The sequence below is a fragment of the Diceros bicornis genome, chromosome 17 (genome assembly GCF_020826845.1).
Source record: "Diceros bicornis minor isolate mBicDic1 chromosome 17, mDicBic1.mat.cur, whole genome shotgun sequence".
In the NCBI taxonomy this organism is placed as follows: domain Eukaryota; kingdom Metazoa; phylum Chordata; class Mammalia; order Perissodactyla; family Rhinocerotidae; genus Diceros; species Diceros bicornis.
In genome coordinates, this window is record NC_080756.1 from 1,976,061 (window position 1) to 1,991,590 (window position 15,530).

Sequence of the window (15,530 nt, forward strand, 5' to 3'; positions counted from 1 at the left end):
TAAAGAACATTCTGAAATCATACAGAATCTTGAGGCAGTTACATAGGGGAAATGGGCAGGGAAGGAAAGAGTATAGGGATGTCCACCATACAGTGTGATGAACTTCAAGGCGCCACATTATCTCTTTCTTCTGTCATTTGTGATGGGTACCAACACAGCATTTTTCTTTCTGGAGGTCATCATGTTCCTGGGGGACTCAGAGAACAAAGTTATCCTTCTCACAGCTGGGAGATATACGTAAGCAAGAGTCCTAGAATTAGCAGATCACGTATTTTGCAAAAGCGAGAGGTGCCTAATCATCTAGGCTACGTGCAGGTTGGAGCGCATTCTCAGAGACTGGTGAGTCAGGATCACAGTTACAATACTGCTTCCTTTCCCTAAGATGGCATCCATCACGCTGACCTGAGATCTAGCTGTTAGAATTTTCCCACTGTCAGTTGTAACTTCATAATCACGTGAAGTACTTGGGAAAAAGGCCATCGACGTCTTCTAGCTACTTCCTACTGATGAGGGGCTCTGCAAGGGGGAAGAATCTGGAAGCTTAAAACGGACAGTGAGGATCTAAGCAAGGCTTTTAAATTGTCTCACTCTTTTGGAACTGAGGGTTAGTTGTGACTTTCATTAAGGCTATTCGGTCTCCTGAATGTTGTGGGGACCAACAACATCGTTGGAGACACCAGCAACAACAGTTTCTACATTTCCAACAAAGGAAGAAAAGGAAAATGGTGGCACACACCAGGACAATGGTTCCAGGGGGTAGGTAGTGAAGTTGGAGGAGCAGAGAAAAGCAGGTCATGTCACCTATAAATCCTCAAAGATAATTAACACAACCAGAATCCAGTATCCACAAATGTGTATCATAGTTTTTATTGAAACATAATTTTTCTCCCTAAAATCACCCTCATTTTTACCAAGGATCTAGTTTCAATAAACTTGTCCCAATTATTTACATAAGAACAGCAATTGATCATATAGACTCTTTGAAATCTGCTCTGCTGGAACTTTCTATAAGGAATCTCAGATTGAACTTTAGAGGCCTTTCGAGGCCAGCAAAGCCAAGTCAAGGACTTGTCATCAGATTTTGCCTGCAATACCTACAGATTTGGGTGAATTCCTCTCTTCTCGAGGTCCCCAAAATATTGAGGTTCCAGGCACCTGCCACATAAGTGACCTTCCTTACTTATCCATAAGGTTGCTGCTTGGGAATGCTGTAAACAAGGTACCAGGCCAACACTTCCAAGTGGCTTTATTCCATAAAGTCCAATCTTCATTCCTCAAGAGCTGGCTGGTCATATCCGAGTTTATGTATTTTTTTTTCTCAAGTATGATGTTCCAGTCAAAGCCTTGGTAATATAACCAGTCTTTCCAATCGTGTCCTGCTATAAGGAGAACAGATTCTTTTTGAACTTATATAAACAACTATATTGCCATGAAAGCAATACTCACTTTCTAAGAGATTTCAAATCCTGGAGGGATCAGTTCAGGGGAAAGATAAATGTTTCAATTTTGCTTACAAAGGTATAAGTCATAGTTTTTTAAGAGAAAGAGAGAAAGATTTCCTTAAACCTGAAAATACAAAACATTAAAAAATCAGCAATATTTTAAACAAAAATTATAAAAACTATAATCATCCCCATCAGTTCATTCAGTCCTGTGTAATTGATTCTTGATCTTAATCTTCGGTTAGCAGTTTTACGAAGTCATCCGTTTCTTAGTTAGAGTTTTTTAATTTCTTACCCAGTTTAGTTTTACGCTCTGAAAGTTTATCAGGAACCAGTACTCTAGAGTGTCAGAGTCCTTTCTATGAGTCTCTGAAGAGGAAATATATTTTGTAAAAGCATTAAAGTAATACAACTGTGTATACAAGACCCCAAAATGGCAATTGACAAAGAAATTTGGTTAATTCTGTGACATACAACATTTTAAAATAATAATCAGAATTATGACCATTAACCAGGACCGATCAGAGTTTTAGTAATGGTATACAATTTTAAAAGACATAGCTATATTGATAACATTTACCAACATAATATCATAGATTCCATGATGCAACGTTTAGTTATCCATTTAAACAAGGCGACAACCACAGATCTTAAAGGCAAACAAAGAGAGGCTAATATTTAAGACAATTTTATCTTTTACGTATCTATTTAGTTTACCTGTCCTTAATAATTATAATTAGATTGTCTACAAAAACCTCACGAGACATCAGACAGAAACTGATATTATTCTGTTATTACTTTTGGGACAAATTTTACAAGAGAGATAACATGTCTGTATCATATCCAATGTTGATAACTTTGAAAACATATTTATTTCAATTAAACCAACAAACTTCATCAAGCTTTTCTCTTCTAAAGATCATTTTGTATCATGTTAACTCGAAAGACATCTGGGCTAGTTTCTGTTACATTTAGAAATAACTTATAAAAGTGTTTACTCCAAGCCAATTAAATAGAGTTCCCTTAGAAACCGTACCATCCAGCAGCAGACAAATACACACAGAGACAGACAAAACCAAACAGAGATCCTCAAAATTTTAACCAGTTCTCAGGTACAAAATTCAGAAGAACAGTTAGGTCCGAACTATTTTTCTAGCAGGTGGATCTGCTCAGACGGCCAAAGATATTTACTAAAGATTCTTTTCTTTTGCTGTAAGAAATAGCAAAATAAGCTGTTTTTGAAATAACTTTGTCTTTTAGAAGTTTCTGTACATTAATTAAAGATTGCATCCCATCATGAGAGGTTGTGAGTCCCCTCTTTTAAGAGTGACCCTTAAGGTAGACTCATCTGAAACAGAGGTTTCCCAGAATGGCCATTACAATTCTAAATTATCTCAAAAGTTTACTTATTTTTATTTTTACTTGCTTAATTTTGGATCAGGAATTTCTGGGGAGTTGAAGTGGGGAAGCTCACCGAGAGAGCAGCTTTGGTTTCATTTCGCCAGCAGGGCCCCTGGCATCCCACAGCCTGGCATGTTTAATTATTTAATTAGTTTCTTTTAAAGAGGCAATAAAGTTCCTGATAATATTTAGAAGCCTCAAAAGATTAAAATAGGCTCCCCACTGGTTGTTTAATGTTATAGCCAGCTTTTTCCAGCTGCAAATGCCGATATACCAGTTTGGGTAAACTGAAATTGTCCCATTTTGGCCACTTTCTCTCTGGAGTCTATGGAATATTGTGGCCATGTGGTGTTACAAAAGAAAACTATCTTCTTCTTAGATATGGGCTCATAGCTGAAGTCAGCCCATTTAGACAACAGGCGGCCCAGAGGGCTTTGCTTAAGAACAGACGGAGTTCCCCTCATTCCAATACACAGACATGGACAGACACATGGATCCAGACACAGAAAGAAACAGACACCCATGAACCAGTTCCCAGATTTAGGGTAGAAATTCCTACAACTGTTCCCACTCCGAATGTGCACGCAGATGGCCCCTCTGTGAACAGAAGGGACCTCAGATAGAGGGGAAGAGAGTTCATGGGCATCCCCAAGGCGACTTACTGAATTTCAGATTGAGTCTGTAGACTTACCAGAAGCAAAAACAAACAGACACACAAACAATTCTAGCACCTGTTTCATTTCTTCAGCCACCAGGAAGCGTTGGAGGCAGTGCACAGTCAACAGAACTCAGGGGACAGTCCCCAGGAGAAAGACCGTCCCGGCAGCTGCTGGGAGAGTCCCAAGATTCTTCCAGGAGCCAACTAGCCATGGGCAGAGGCGGGTCCTATCTGGGTCACCAGAAATTGTAACTGAGGAAAAAGGGGCCGGTTCTGCCCTCTGCAATCCAGCGTCAATCAATTGCAAATGAGTCGGCTGTTGAGAAAGGAAAATTTACGACTAGCTAGCACAATCGGAAGATGGTGGACTAGTCTCCTAAGGAACCACCTTGAAGTCATACATGAATCTTGAGGCAGTTACATAGGGGAAATGGGCAGGGAAAGAGGGGGTTTAGGGATGTCGCTCATCTGGTGCGATGAACTTCAAGGCACCAGATTATCTCTTTCTTCTGTCATCTGTGATGGGTACCAACACAGCATTTTTCTTTCTGGAGGTCATCATGTTCCTGGGGGAATCAGAGAACAAAATTATCCTTCTCACAGGTGGGAGATATACGTAAGCAAGAGTCCTAGAACTAGCAGATCACGTATTTTACAAAAGTGAGAGGTGCCTAATCATCTAGGCTACGTGCAGGCTCGAGTGCATTCTCAGAGACTAGTGAGTCAGGACCACAGTTACAATACTACTTCCTTTCCCTAAGGTGGCTTCCCTCACGCTGACTTAAGATCTACCTGTTACAATGTCACTACTTTACTTCAAGACACGGGGAAACAATTCAATTTCCACGTCAGACCCCACCCTCTCTTTTAATGATTGGCTACGTTCATGGTCAAGTCCTGGGTTCTGGACAACTATTGAAGCTCTCCTTATTGGATTAGCAGCCTTCTTGTGTCTGTTAGTTGTGGTATGCTGTCTTTTCCATTGTTTGTCTGTCAGTTGCCAACAAGGACTCACTTCCTTAACTTTGCCATCTCCACAGATGATTCTCTCTCATCTTGAAACGGTTGCTACCTTGTCTGCACTCGATTCTGCAGCAGCCACATTTTGGTCATCTGAAGCCCCCGGTTCTAGTCACATGATCCCTGTTTAGGGACAGCTGTACGCCCCTACTCAGTAGGAAATAGACACAGAAGAGGGACCTTCACCCATTTCCCAAGCATTTTTGGGAATGGAGTGCTCAGGGGGAAATATGACGTGGTCGACACCTTGTTTATGACTCGTTTTACAATTTCCATAAGACCTCACTCAGTCTCACATGCCCCTACTTACTCAATCGCCTCTGGCTGGGAACAAAGGAATTTACATGAGGAGGTAATCAATGACTTTACTCTCCTGCCTACGTGTTCCTTGAGGCACACTTTAAATAGGAATGCAAGGACACATCTCATTCATCCACCCACATGCTCTGGTCTCGGAGGCTAACCAGACGACCTAGTACTTTCTCTTTTGACATATCTATAGAATAGCGAAATAGCTAAAGATGGTGTAAATGGCCCCACACAGACACTCCCATGCAGCGGCTCTTTATTGCCCATGGGTCCTGTCCCCATGCTGAACACAAAATAAAGGTGCACGAACAAACGAGCGGCTCGTGTCTGAAAATTCTTTTTCGACTCGTGACTCAGCGGCCCCACATCACTGAGAAGGCACCAGAGGACTCTGCATAGCAAACTTTACTGACTAGCTATTATCTTCTATTAGTCCCCATAGATTTATCTTCCCACAATTTGGTACCCTTGGAAACCTAAACTTCTGTTCCTCTCCTGTTACTCCTCTGAAAGTATACAGTAATCTCCCCTTATCCCTGGGGGATGCGTTCCAAGACCCCCAGTGGATGCTTGACACTACGGATAGGACCGAACAATATAGATACTGTTTTTTCCTATATATACATAGCTATGATAAAATTTAATTTGTCATTTAGGCACAGTAAGAGATTAACAATATAGAACAATTATAACAATATACTGTAATAAAAGTTCTGTGAATGTGGTCTCTCTGTCTCTCAAAACGTCTTGTGCTGTACTCTCCCTGCTCGTATGAAGTGAGATGATACAATGTCAACATGATGAGATGAATTGAGGTGAATGACATAGCACTGTCATGTTAGGCTACTACTGACCCTCAGGTCAGAAGGAGGATCATCTGCTTCGGGACTAAGGTTGACTACTTAAGGTAACTGAGACCACGGAAAGTGAAAACGCCATAAGGGGGACTACTGTGTTGTTCTTTGGTTAAGATGCTGTGTCAGCCCAAGGCTAGCCACCTCTTAGAGTTCCCTGCATTTCTCCCAAGTGTATGTGTATGCTAATTAACTTGTTCATTTTTCTCTGGTTAATCTGTCTTCTGTTACAGAGCCACAGCTGAGAACCTCAAAGGGTAGAAGAAAAACGATTTTTCCCCACCCCTACAATTTCTGGTGACAGGGATGGGATAGTAAAAGAATGGAGCCCTCCACTCTCCCTGGAGACTCCTATTGAGATATGGGATATCTGACCACCGACCAGCAGAGGTAGGAATTCTTACCACGTCAGTCTCCCATATATCTGTCTGTTAGTGCCCAGTCAAGTGAAGAGGATAAAAATTTTTCCTTGTCCTTTTCTTTCCAAATTCATATTGTCATGAGAAAATCATTTGCAACAATTAGTTCTTGAATTATGACCACCATGAATTTGGTTTGGGGTACCCACACGTTATTGATCCTTACCCTCCCAGAAGTAGTCATTGTTTTCCTTTGTCTCTCTCTTCTCTTCGTTTGTCATAAGGAAGAAAAACATAAGATGACTTTCTCCATTTGTCTTGTTTTTATGTCCTGAGAATTTGGCTTTGTAACCAGTGAGAATATTCTTTCTGGTTTCTGCCACTTGGAGAGTGCAGATTGTCAGGCAATTGTCAGGTGGCTAGCCCTCCAGCCAGGAGCTCAAGACATGGAGTGACAAGCAGCATTCTCTCTCTCACCCTGCCAGATCTCGGGGGAGGTTGTCTTAATAAAGGGTCCCAGTCCGTAAAGGGCCTTTGTTGTCTCTCCGCTCATTGCCTTGTGTCTGCTGAGAACATTCCCACGCCAGTACCCCCTTTCTGGTAACACAGGTTAGTGGGTCTGTGATTTAAGGTGTCTCACTTTGTGGGAGATAGGAGTTTCTTTACCCCCTTCACGATGAAGGTCTTTGCTTTCTTAGGCTCTCTTTGGAGATGCTCTGCTTCTTGAGAGACCTACATCTTTTGCACTCTCTTTGGGGACACGTCTTGTGTCCATGATTAAGCCACAAAAAGGCTTACTGGATTGGAGTCACAACTGAAATAGGTATACCTGTGAAGATTTGGACTTTTACATCTAAGAGGATTTTTTAGAGAGCTCTCATCCTAAACAAATAGGTACCTATTGGTACTTGTGGGAAGCTCAGAGTGAATACATACATAAATATAGAGAGAAGTAGGTACAGAAGAATGCCTTGGCTACTGTGAGAGAACAAAACGGAAACATTCCCTTAAGGAGATGAGGAGATAAGACATAAAACACATGTCAAGAGCTGTGAGTGGCTCTCCAGCAGGTGTGAATCTCCTGTGAGTGCTGTTAGCCAGGGACACTCAACAACTTCACAAAGGTCCATGGATGCTCAGGGAGGCTTAATATATTGCCCCTCACTCTGTAAGCAAGCCCACCAGGTCCAGGCCTTCCCATGGTTTGGGCCTCCACCGCAACAAAAATATCCATAGGACTCCTACCCTTAAAAGAAACAAAAACTTAAATAGTAATTACCTTAGGTTTATGATAATAGGAAATATGCCCCTGAGTTTCTTCTTATATAAAACCTACATTTAACTCAGTCCCTTGGAAATAATAATCTTACCACGTCTTTGAACTCTAAGCATCCAAAGAGACAACTGCTTGCTAAAGCAACTCCTGAGACCAGGGAAACACAGAAAGAGTTTTTTAAAAAACACACTGCTACTTGATATTTCCATAGACTCCCTTGCCTAAAATTTAGCTCACAGTTTCTCATAAGATTACCTATTAAAGATAAATAAAATACTTAAAAGTCTTCTCCACAAATATTGTAAAAACCTTTAGCTGTCTGAGTGGGTAACCTTAACTTGTTCCACTAACAGAAACACCATTTGTTCCAACTATTCTTTAATAAGCTACTGAGTTTTGTATTATTGTACCTCACATGTGGCTAAATGTTACAATGTTAGCTCTCTGGTTGTCTCTTGTTTGTCTGTATGACTATGTGTGTATATTATGTGTATGTGGTATTTCTCCCCCTGCAGATAGTATTGCTAAAAACTAACTTGTGTAAGATGGCGGCATAGGCAGACTCTGAACTCACCTCCTCCCGTGGACACAGCCAATTTACAACTACTCGTGGAAAAATTACCCCTGAGACAGAACTGAAAACTGGATAAGAGGAACTCCTGCAACAACGGACAATCCTAACTGAGGTGGAAGAGGCAGAAACTCCCTTCTGGAGAGGAAAAACGCCGCCCTCACAAGCCGCCAGCTTCCCGACTGCCCGGGAGCAGAGCACAGGTCCGCAGCCTCCCTGAAGGGGCGGGGCCCTGAGCCGGGGAGCGCCCCCGCTGGGGGCATTTTGTGGACCCAGCACAATCGAGCCGAGTGGCATAATACCTGACTTTGCCTGCTACTAAAACATTGGGGAGTACCCCCAGAAAAGCTGGTTCACAAAGAAATTAAAACTGGCTCTTAAAGGGCCCATGCGCAAACTCACCCGTTTCGGAAAGCAACCTAAAATCACCAGAAAGAAAGGTGCACAGTGCTGTGGTGAAAAGAGACTCACCTAATAGGCCCTGAGTGCATCTCGGTGAGGGGTGAGACCTCTCCAGGGACTGGGACATTGGCGGCGGCCATTGTGGTGGCCTGGTGTGGGCGTGCTGACACAGACGCCATTGGAGTTCTCCCTGAGGCCTGCAAGCCCAGGGTCTGCCCCACCCGCTAGAGCACCGATTTAATCCAACTCAGCCAGGGCAGGCAGCCCACCCTAGAGACTGGCCCCACCCAACAACAAGCCCTCAGGCAACTTGTGGGCCTGCGTAGATTGGTGACTGGATTCTCTGCAGCCTGGCAACCGAGCCCACTTCAGCGGGGCACGGCGTGCACAAGGAGCGGGTGGAGAGTGTGGGGCAGTGGTGGAGTGGTGTGGGGCTCCCGCCGTGGAGAGACTGGGTCCGCTTCGGGCGGTCGGGGCGCACACACGGGGCAGGACTGTGTTGACTGTGTGTGTGGACCTGTGGGCGGCAGGGCTTGTCAGCTGCAGAAGACTTGTGCTTCTCAAAGACCCACAGAGGGGTTTTGCCCCACCTTTCAAAGCCTGAAACAATTGGGTGCTCCTGTGCCTGAGGCCAGCCCCACCCAGCTGCAATCCTCAGAGAGCTGACAAGAGACCTAAAGGCTGGAGGCTTACAGCAATTGTAAGGCCCTGAGCCTAACAACCTGCCACACTGGGGGCCTACTCACTTAAAAGAAATACTGCAACACAAATGTGGTATTAGAACTTGCAGCCAACTGTGCTGGGGCTCCCCACACCTGATAAAGAGACTGAAGGGCCCACAACAACTACAAGCAGCTGAGCATTACAACAGCTGGCCAGGAGCATAACTTGGCCTCCCTGGGCGCCTACAGGGAGAGCAAACAGGCCACAACAGAAGGACACACGTAGGCCACAACAGAAGGATACACGTAGCCCACATAGGGGTCACCCCTGGAACATTGAGAACTGAGGGAAACACACTGCAGGCCTCCTAAGCCATCACTTACATAAGGTCACCTGTCCAAGAGCAGGAGACGTAGCTGACCTACCTAATACGTAGACACAAGCACAGGGAAAGAGGCAAAATGAGGAGGCAAAGGAATACATTCCAAGTAAGGGAACAGGACAAAACCCCAGAAAAGGAACTAAGTGAAACAGAAATGAGCAACCTACCCGACAGAGAGTTCAAACAAAGAGTGTTAAGGATGCTCACTGATCTGGGGAGAAGAATAGATGAACTCAGTGAGAACGTCAACAAAGAAATGGAAGATATAAAAAAGAACCAATCAGAAATGAAGAATACAATACTGGAAATGAAAAATTCACTAGAGGGACTCAAAAGCAGAGTAGAGGATACAGAAGAACGGATCTGCGAGCTGGACGAAAGACTAGAAGAAATTACCCAAGCTGAACAGGTAAAAGAGAAAAGAATTAAAAAGAGTGAGGACAGTCTAAGGGACCTCTGGGACAACATCAAGCACACTAACATCCGTGTTATAGGTGTCCCGGAAGGAGAAGAGCGAGACAAAGGGGCAGAGAATCTATTTCAAGAAATAATAGATGAAAACTTCCCTAACCTAAGGAAGGAAACAGACATCCAGGTACAGGAAGCACAGAGAGCCCCAAACAAGATAAACCCAAAGAGGCCCACACCAAGACACATCGTAATCAAAATGTCCAGAATTAAAGATAAAGAGAGAATCCTAAAAGCCACAAGAGAAAGTCAAGTTACATACAAAGGAAACCCCATAAGGCTATTAGCTGACTTCTCAGCAGAAACCTTACAGGCTAGAATAGCGTGGCACGATATATTTAAAGTGCTAAAAGGAAAAAACTTCCAGCCAAGAATACTCTACCCAGCAAGGTTATCATTCAAAATGGAAGGAGAGATCAAAAATTTCCCAGACAAGCAAAAATTAAAGGAGTTCGTCAACAAGAAACCAGTGCTACAAGAAATGTTAAAGGGACTGATTTAAGCGAAAAAGAGAAGACCACAAATAGGAAAAATTATCTATTTCCATGATAAGAACGTAATGGATACAAATGCACAAAAAAGAGGTTAGATATGATATCAAAAACATAAAAGGAGGGAGGAGGGGAGTTAAAGAGTAGAGCTTTCAGACAGAGGTCAAACTATAGAGACCATCAATTCTGTATAGAAGAAGAAAGGTACAGAGAAGGACTACTAAAACACTGAGAAAAAAAAAAAGTTAAAAAATGGCAGTAAGTACATACTTATCAATAGCTACTGTAAACGTCAATGGACTAAATGCTCCAATTAAAAGGCATAGGGTGGCTGAATGGATAAAAAGACAAGACCCATATATATGCTGCATACAAGAGACACACTTCAAACCTAAAGACACTCACAAAATGAAAGTGAAGGGATGGAAAAAGATACTCCATGCAAATGGCAATGAAAAGAAAGCTGGGGTAGCAGTACTCATATCAGACAAAACAGACTTTGAAACAAAAACTGTAAAAAGGGACAAAGAAGGGCATTACATAATGATCAAGGGAACAATCCAACAAGAGGATATAACACTTGTAAATATCTACGCACCCAATGTAGGTGCACCTAAATATATAAAGCAATTATTAACAGACATAAAAACAGAAATAGACAGTAACACAATAATAGCAGGGGACTTTAACACTCCACTTACACCAACGGAGAGATCATCGAAACAGAAGATTAATAAGGAAACATTGGCCTTAAATGACACACTAGAACAGATGGACCTAGTAGATATATACAGAGCATTCCATCCAAAAACCAAAGAATACACATTCTTTTCAAATGCACATGGAACATTCTCCAGGATTGATCACATATTAGGCCACAAAACAAGTCTCCATAAATTTAAGAAGATTGAAATAATACCAAGTATCTTTTCTGACCACAATGGTATGAAACTAGAAATCAACTATAGGAAGAAAATCAGAAAAGCCACAAATACGTGGAGTTTAAACAAAATGCTACTGAACAATGACTGGGTCAATGAAGAAATCAAAGAAGAAATCAAAAAATACCTGGAGACAAATGAAAATGAAAATACGACATGCCAGAATTTATGGGATACAGCAAAAGCAGTTCTAAGAGGCAAGTTTATAGCAATACAGGCCTATCTCAATAAAGAAGAAAAATCTCAAATAAATGATCTAACAATGCACCTAAAGGGACTGGAAAAAGAAGAAGAAACAAAGCCCAAAATCAGTAGAAGAAGGGAAATCATAAAAATTAGGGCAGAAATAAATGAAATAGAGACCAAAAAAACAATAGAAAAAATTAATAAAACCAAGAGCTGGTTCTTTGAAAAGATCAACAAAATTGACAAACCTTTAGCTAGACTCACCAAGAAAAAAAGAGAGAAGGCACAACTAAGTAATATCAGAAATGAAAGAGGAGAAATTACAACAGACACCTCAGAAATACAAAAGATTATAAGAGAATCCTATGAAAAACTATATGCCAACCAATTCAACAATCTGGAAGAAATGGATAAATTCTTAGAATCATACAACCTTCCAAAACTGGATCAAGAAAAAGTAGAGAATTTGAATAGGCCAATCACCAGTAAGGAGATCGAAACAGTAATCCAAAACCTCCCCAAAAGTAAAAGTCCAGGACCAGACGGCTTCCCTGGTGAATTCTACCAAACATTCAAAGAAGACTTAATACCTATCCTTCTCAAACTCTTCCAAAAAATTGAGGAGGGGGGGAAGCTCCCTAACTCATTCTACGAAGCCAACATTACCCTGATACCAAAACCAGACAAGGACAACACAAAAAAAGAAAATTACAGGCCAATATCACTGATGAACATTGATGCGAAAATCCTCAACAAAATACTAGCAAATCGCATACAACAATACGTTAAAAAGATTATACACCATGAGCAAGTGGGATTTATTCCAGGTATGCAGGGATGGTTTAACATTCACAAATCAATCAACGTGATACACCACGTTAATAAAATGAAGAATAAAAATCACATGATCATCTCAATAGATGCAGAGAAAGCATTTGACAAGATACAGCATATATTTATGATAAAAACTCTGAATAAAATGGGTATAGAAGGAAAGTACCTCAACATAATAAAGACCATATATGACAAGCCCACAGCTAATATCATCCTCAATGGTGAAAAACTGAAAGCTATCCGTCTAAGAACAGGAACCAGACAAGGATGCCCACTGTCACCACTCCTGTTTAACATAGTACTGGAAGTCCTAGCCAGAGCAATCAGGCAAGAGAAAAAAATAAAAGGGATCCAAATTGGAAAGGAAGAATTGAAACTGTCACTATTTGCAGATGACATGATTTTATATATAGAAAACCCTAAAGAATCCACCAGAAAACTTTTAGAAGTAATAAACGAATATGGTAAAGTTGCAGGATACAAAATCAACATACAAAAATCAGTTGCATTTCTGTACACTAACAACGAAGTAGCAGAAAGAGAAATTAAGAATACCATCCCATTTACAATTGCAACAAAAAGAATAAAATACCTAGGAATAAACTTAACCAAAGAGGTGAAAGATCTGTACACTGAAAACTATAAACATTTCTGAAAGAAATTGAAGAAGACACAAAGAAATGGAAAGATATTCCGTGCTCTTGGATTGGAAGAATTAACATAGTTAAGATGTCCATACTTCCTAAAGCCAGCTATAGATTCAATGCAATCCCTATCAAAGTTCCAACAACATTTTTCACAGGAATAGAACAAAGAATCCTAAAATTTATATGGAACAACAAAAGACCCCGAATAGCTAAAGGAATCCTGAGAAAAAAGAACAAAGCTGGAGGTATCACACTCCCTGATTTCAAAATATACTACAAAGCTGTAGTAACCAAAACAGCATGGTACTGGCACAAAAACAGACACACAGATCAATGGAATAGAATCGAAAGCCCAGAAATAAACCCACACATCTATGGACAGCTAACCTTTGACAAAGGAGCCAAGAACATACAACGGAGAAAAGAAAGTCTCTTCAACAAATGGTGTTGGGAAAACTGGATAGCCACATGCGAAAAAATGAAAGTAGACCCTTACCTTACACCATACACAAAAATTGGCATATGTGTGTGGTGATGGGTTGTGAGTGGTATTTGGGTGGTGAACACGATGTAATCTATGCAGAAATAGAAGTATAATGATGTACACCTGAAATTTATACAATGCTATAAACCAATGTTACTGCAATAAATAAAAATTAAAAAAAAATCCTATAGATTAAAGAAAAAAAAACTAACTTGTGCAAAAGCTCTATTTAAGTGGCTTAAAGGAGAAACAATAAACGCTCACGTAAGGTAAGACCAGCCAAACAAGCTTATGTTACCTCTATGACACGTTTAAGACTATAAAACTGTAAACTCACCCTAAGAGCCAAACACACAATAAAAATGAATTCCTTAATGTGTGTCAACATGGCAGAAAAAAACCCCATATATTTTACACTTTTTAAGTTCGTTGCCTCTGTGACTTTTGATACTTACCTGATTTCAATATGAAAAATAACTTCAAATGATGGTTAGTTTTTAACATCTCATGAAATTTTCATGAGCAATTCAAACATACTTGTTAGGAACACACGAATTAAATGGATGTAAGTGGGATAAAATTTTATAAGTGAACTTTGCAACAATGATTAAGTTTTCAAAAATATGTCTGCTTAAAAATTGTTTCCAAAATCTTTTTGGTAACTTGAAATCTTAAATGATGGCTATTCAGTGAATATCTACATCATTTCCAAAAAAGAGAAAGTACTGAGACATTAATCACTGAACCTAGGTTATCTATTTCTGCCTTCTTATTACAGAGAAACTAAACAGATTTGTGTCTGTTATTAACATGTTTTTTTCCACATTAAGAAATTGTACTATGAAATGGTGTGTTTCTAAATTTGTTAATCTACTACACAATGTTAGTATGTGGCAGACAGTTCACAGTTGCTTACTTCCTAGTTTTTACTCAAAATTAAGCTTACTAAAGGTTAAGAATTGTAATCACTATATGTAAATGAAACTACTAGAAATAATAAGGCTAAAGGAGAAAACTCTGTGTGCAAAGTATGAGGGAAAATAAGATGTGTTTGGTAGGGAAAGGTTTGAGGTACGAGGATCAGTTTTTTAGGGAAAAAGGAGAGTAATTTCGTTTTAATATAGAGGTCATTTAAAAGTTATTTTAGACTAGAAAAAAGAGAATAAAGGACAAAACCTAAATGGATACAGACAGCTGTAAACGAGAGAAAGAGAGACAAGAGGGAGCGAGACGGGAAGGGAGAAATTCGTATCTAGTGTGATCGTGCTGGCTAAAACTGAATGAATTTATTATAAGGGTTTTAAAACTGAGCTCTAAAAACAATAATGTGCCTATGCAAAACTAGAATTTAATTTTTTCTCTCTGCTAAAAAGGACAGTTTCTTGGATTATTGTAAAAGATTTTTCCTCACCTGTTAAGTAACTCACCTGGGAAACAAGGATTCTGTGTCTTATCAAGATGATTACCTGTGCTTCATGTTCTTTATCAGGTCTTTGATTACTTAAGAAAACCGAGTTTTCTCAATATGATAAGGTCTCTTTCCTCAGGTACGCTACTTCCTGTATTTGCATTTGAAATCTTTTATTGTCACTTTTGTGAAATGAGTGACTAAGTATTGTGTCTTAATCATCTTTGATCCTGTTTAATCAGTGTTCAAACATTTTGACAATTTTACAACTTCCCAAATTCAAATTCTAAATAAAATCTCTTTGACCTCAAACTGACTGTGAGATTTTCCAAATGGTACCTATAAAATCTCAAAGATTTGTTCCCTGTCCTTATAAAAAGAGAGCTGTTACACTAATTAGGTTTATTTGATATGTTCAATTACATGGGAAGAATTGTCAAATGAAAGTGATGTTTAATCTTCCTTGGATTGTGTTTGTATCAGTGTATGTAATTAATAGACATGTTCCAGAAATTGTATGAAATTCCTAGAACTCTGATAAGTGCTGGTATAATGTTATCTGTTGTAATTCAAGTTATCACCTTAAAATGTAGTATGTCAGAGAAATCACCAAATTCCCTTGTCAATTGCATTTAAATGAATGCTCATCAGATCTTTAATCTCGTGATTTATTTTTTATTTTTGGTGAGGAAGATTAGCCCTGGGCTAACATCTGTTGCCAATCCTGCTCTTTT

The 15,530-nt window shown here is 40.1% G+C and overlaps 1 long non-coding RNA gene across 1 annotated transcript; it reads right to left on the reverse strand.

Moving 5' to 3' along the window:
• Positions 1-838: 838 nt before the first annotated feature.
• On the reverse strand, positions 839-8,642 carry LOC131415818 (uncharacterized). The gene is made up of 2 exons (XR_009222512.1): positions 8,362-8,642; positions 839-4,067 (listed from the first exon to the last, which is right to left on the reverse strand). It is a non-coding gene; the product is annotated as an uncharacterized LOC131415818 (long non-coding RNA).
• Between the last annotated feature and the right edge of the window lie 6,888 nt (positions 8,643-15,530).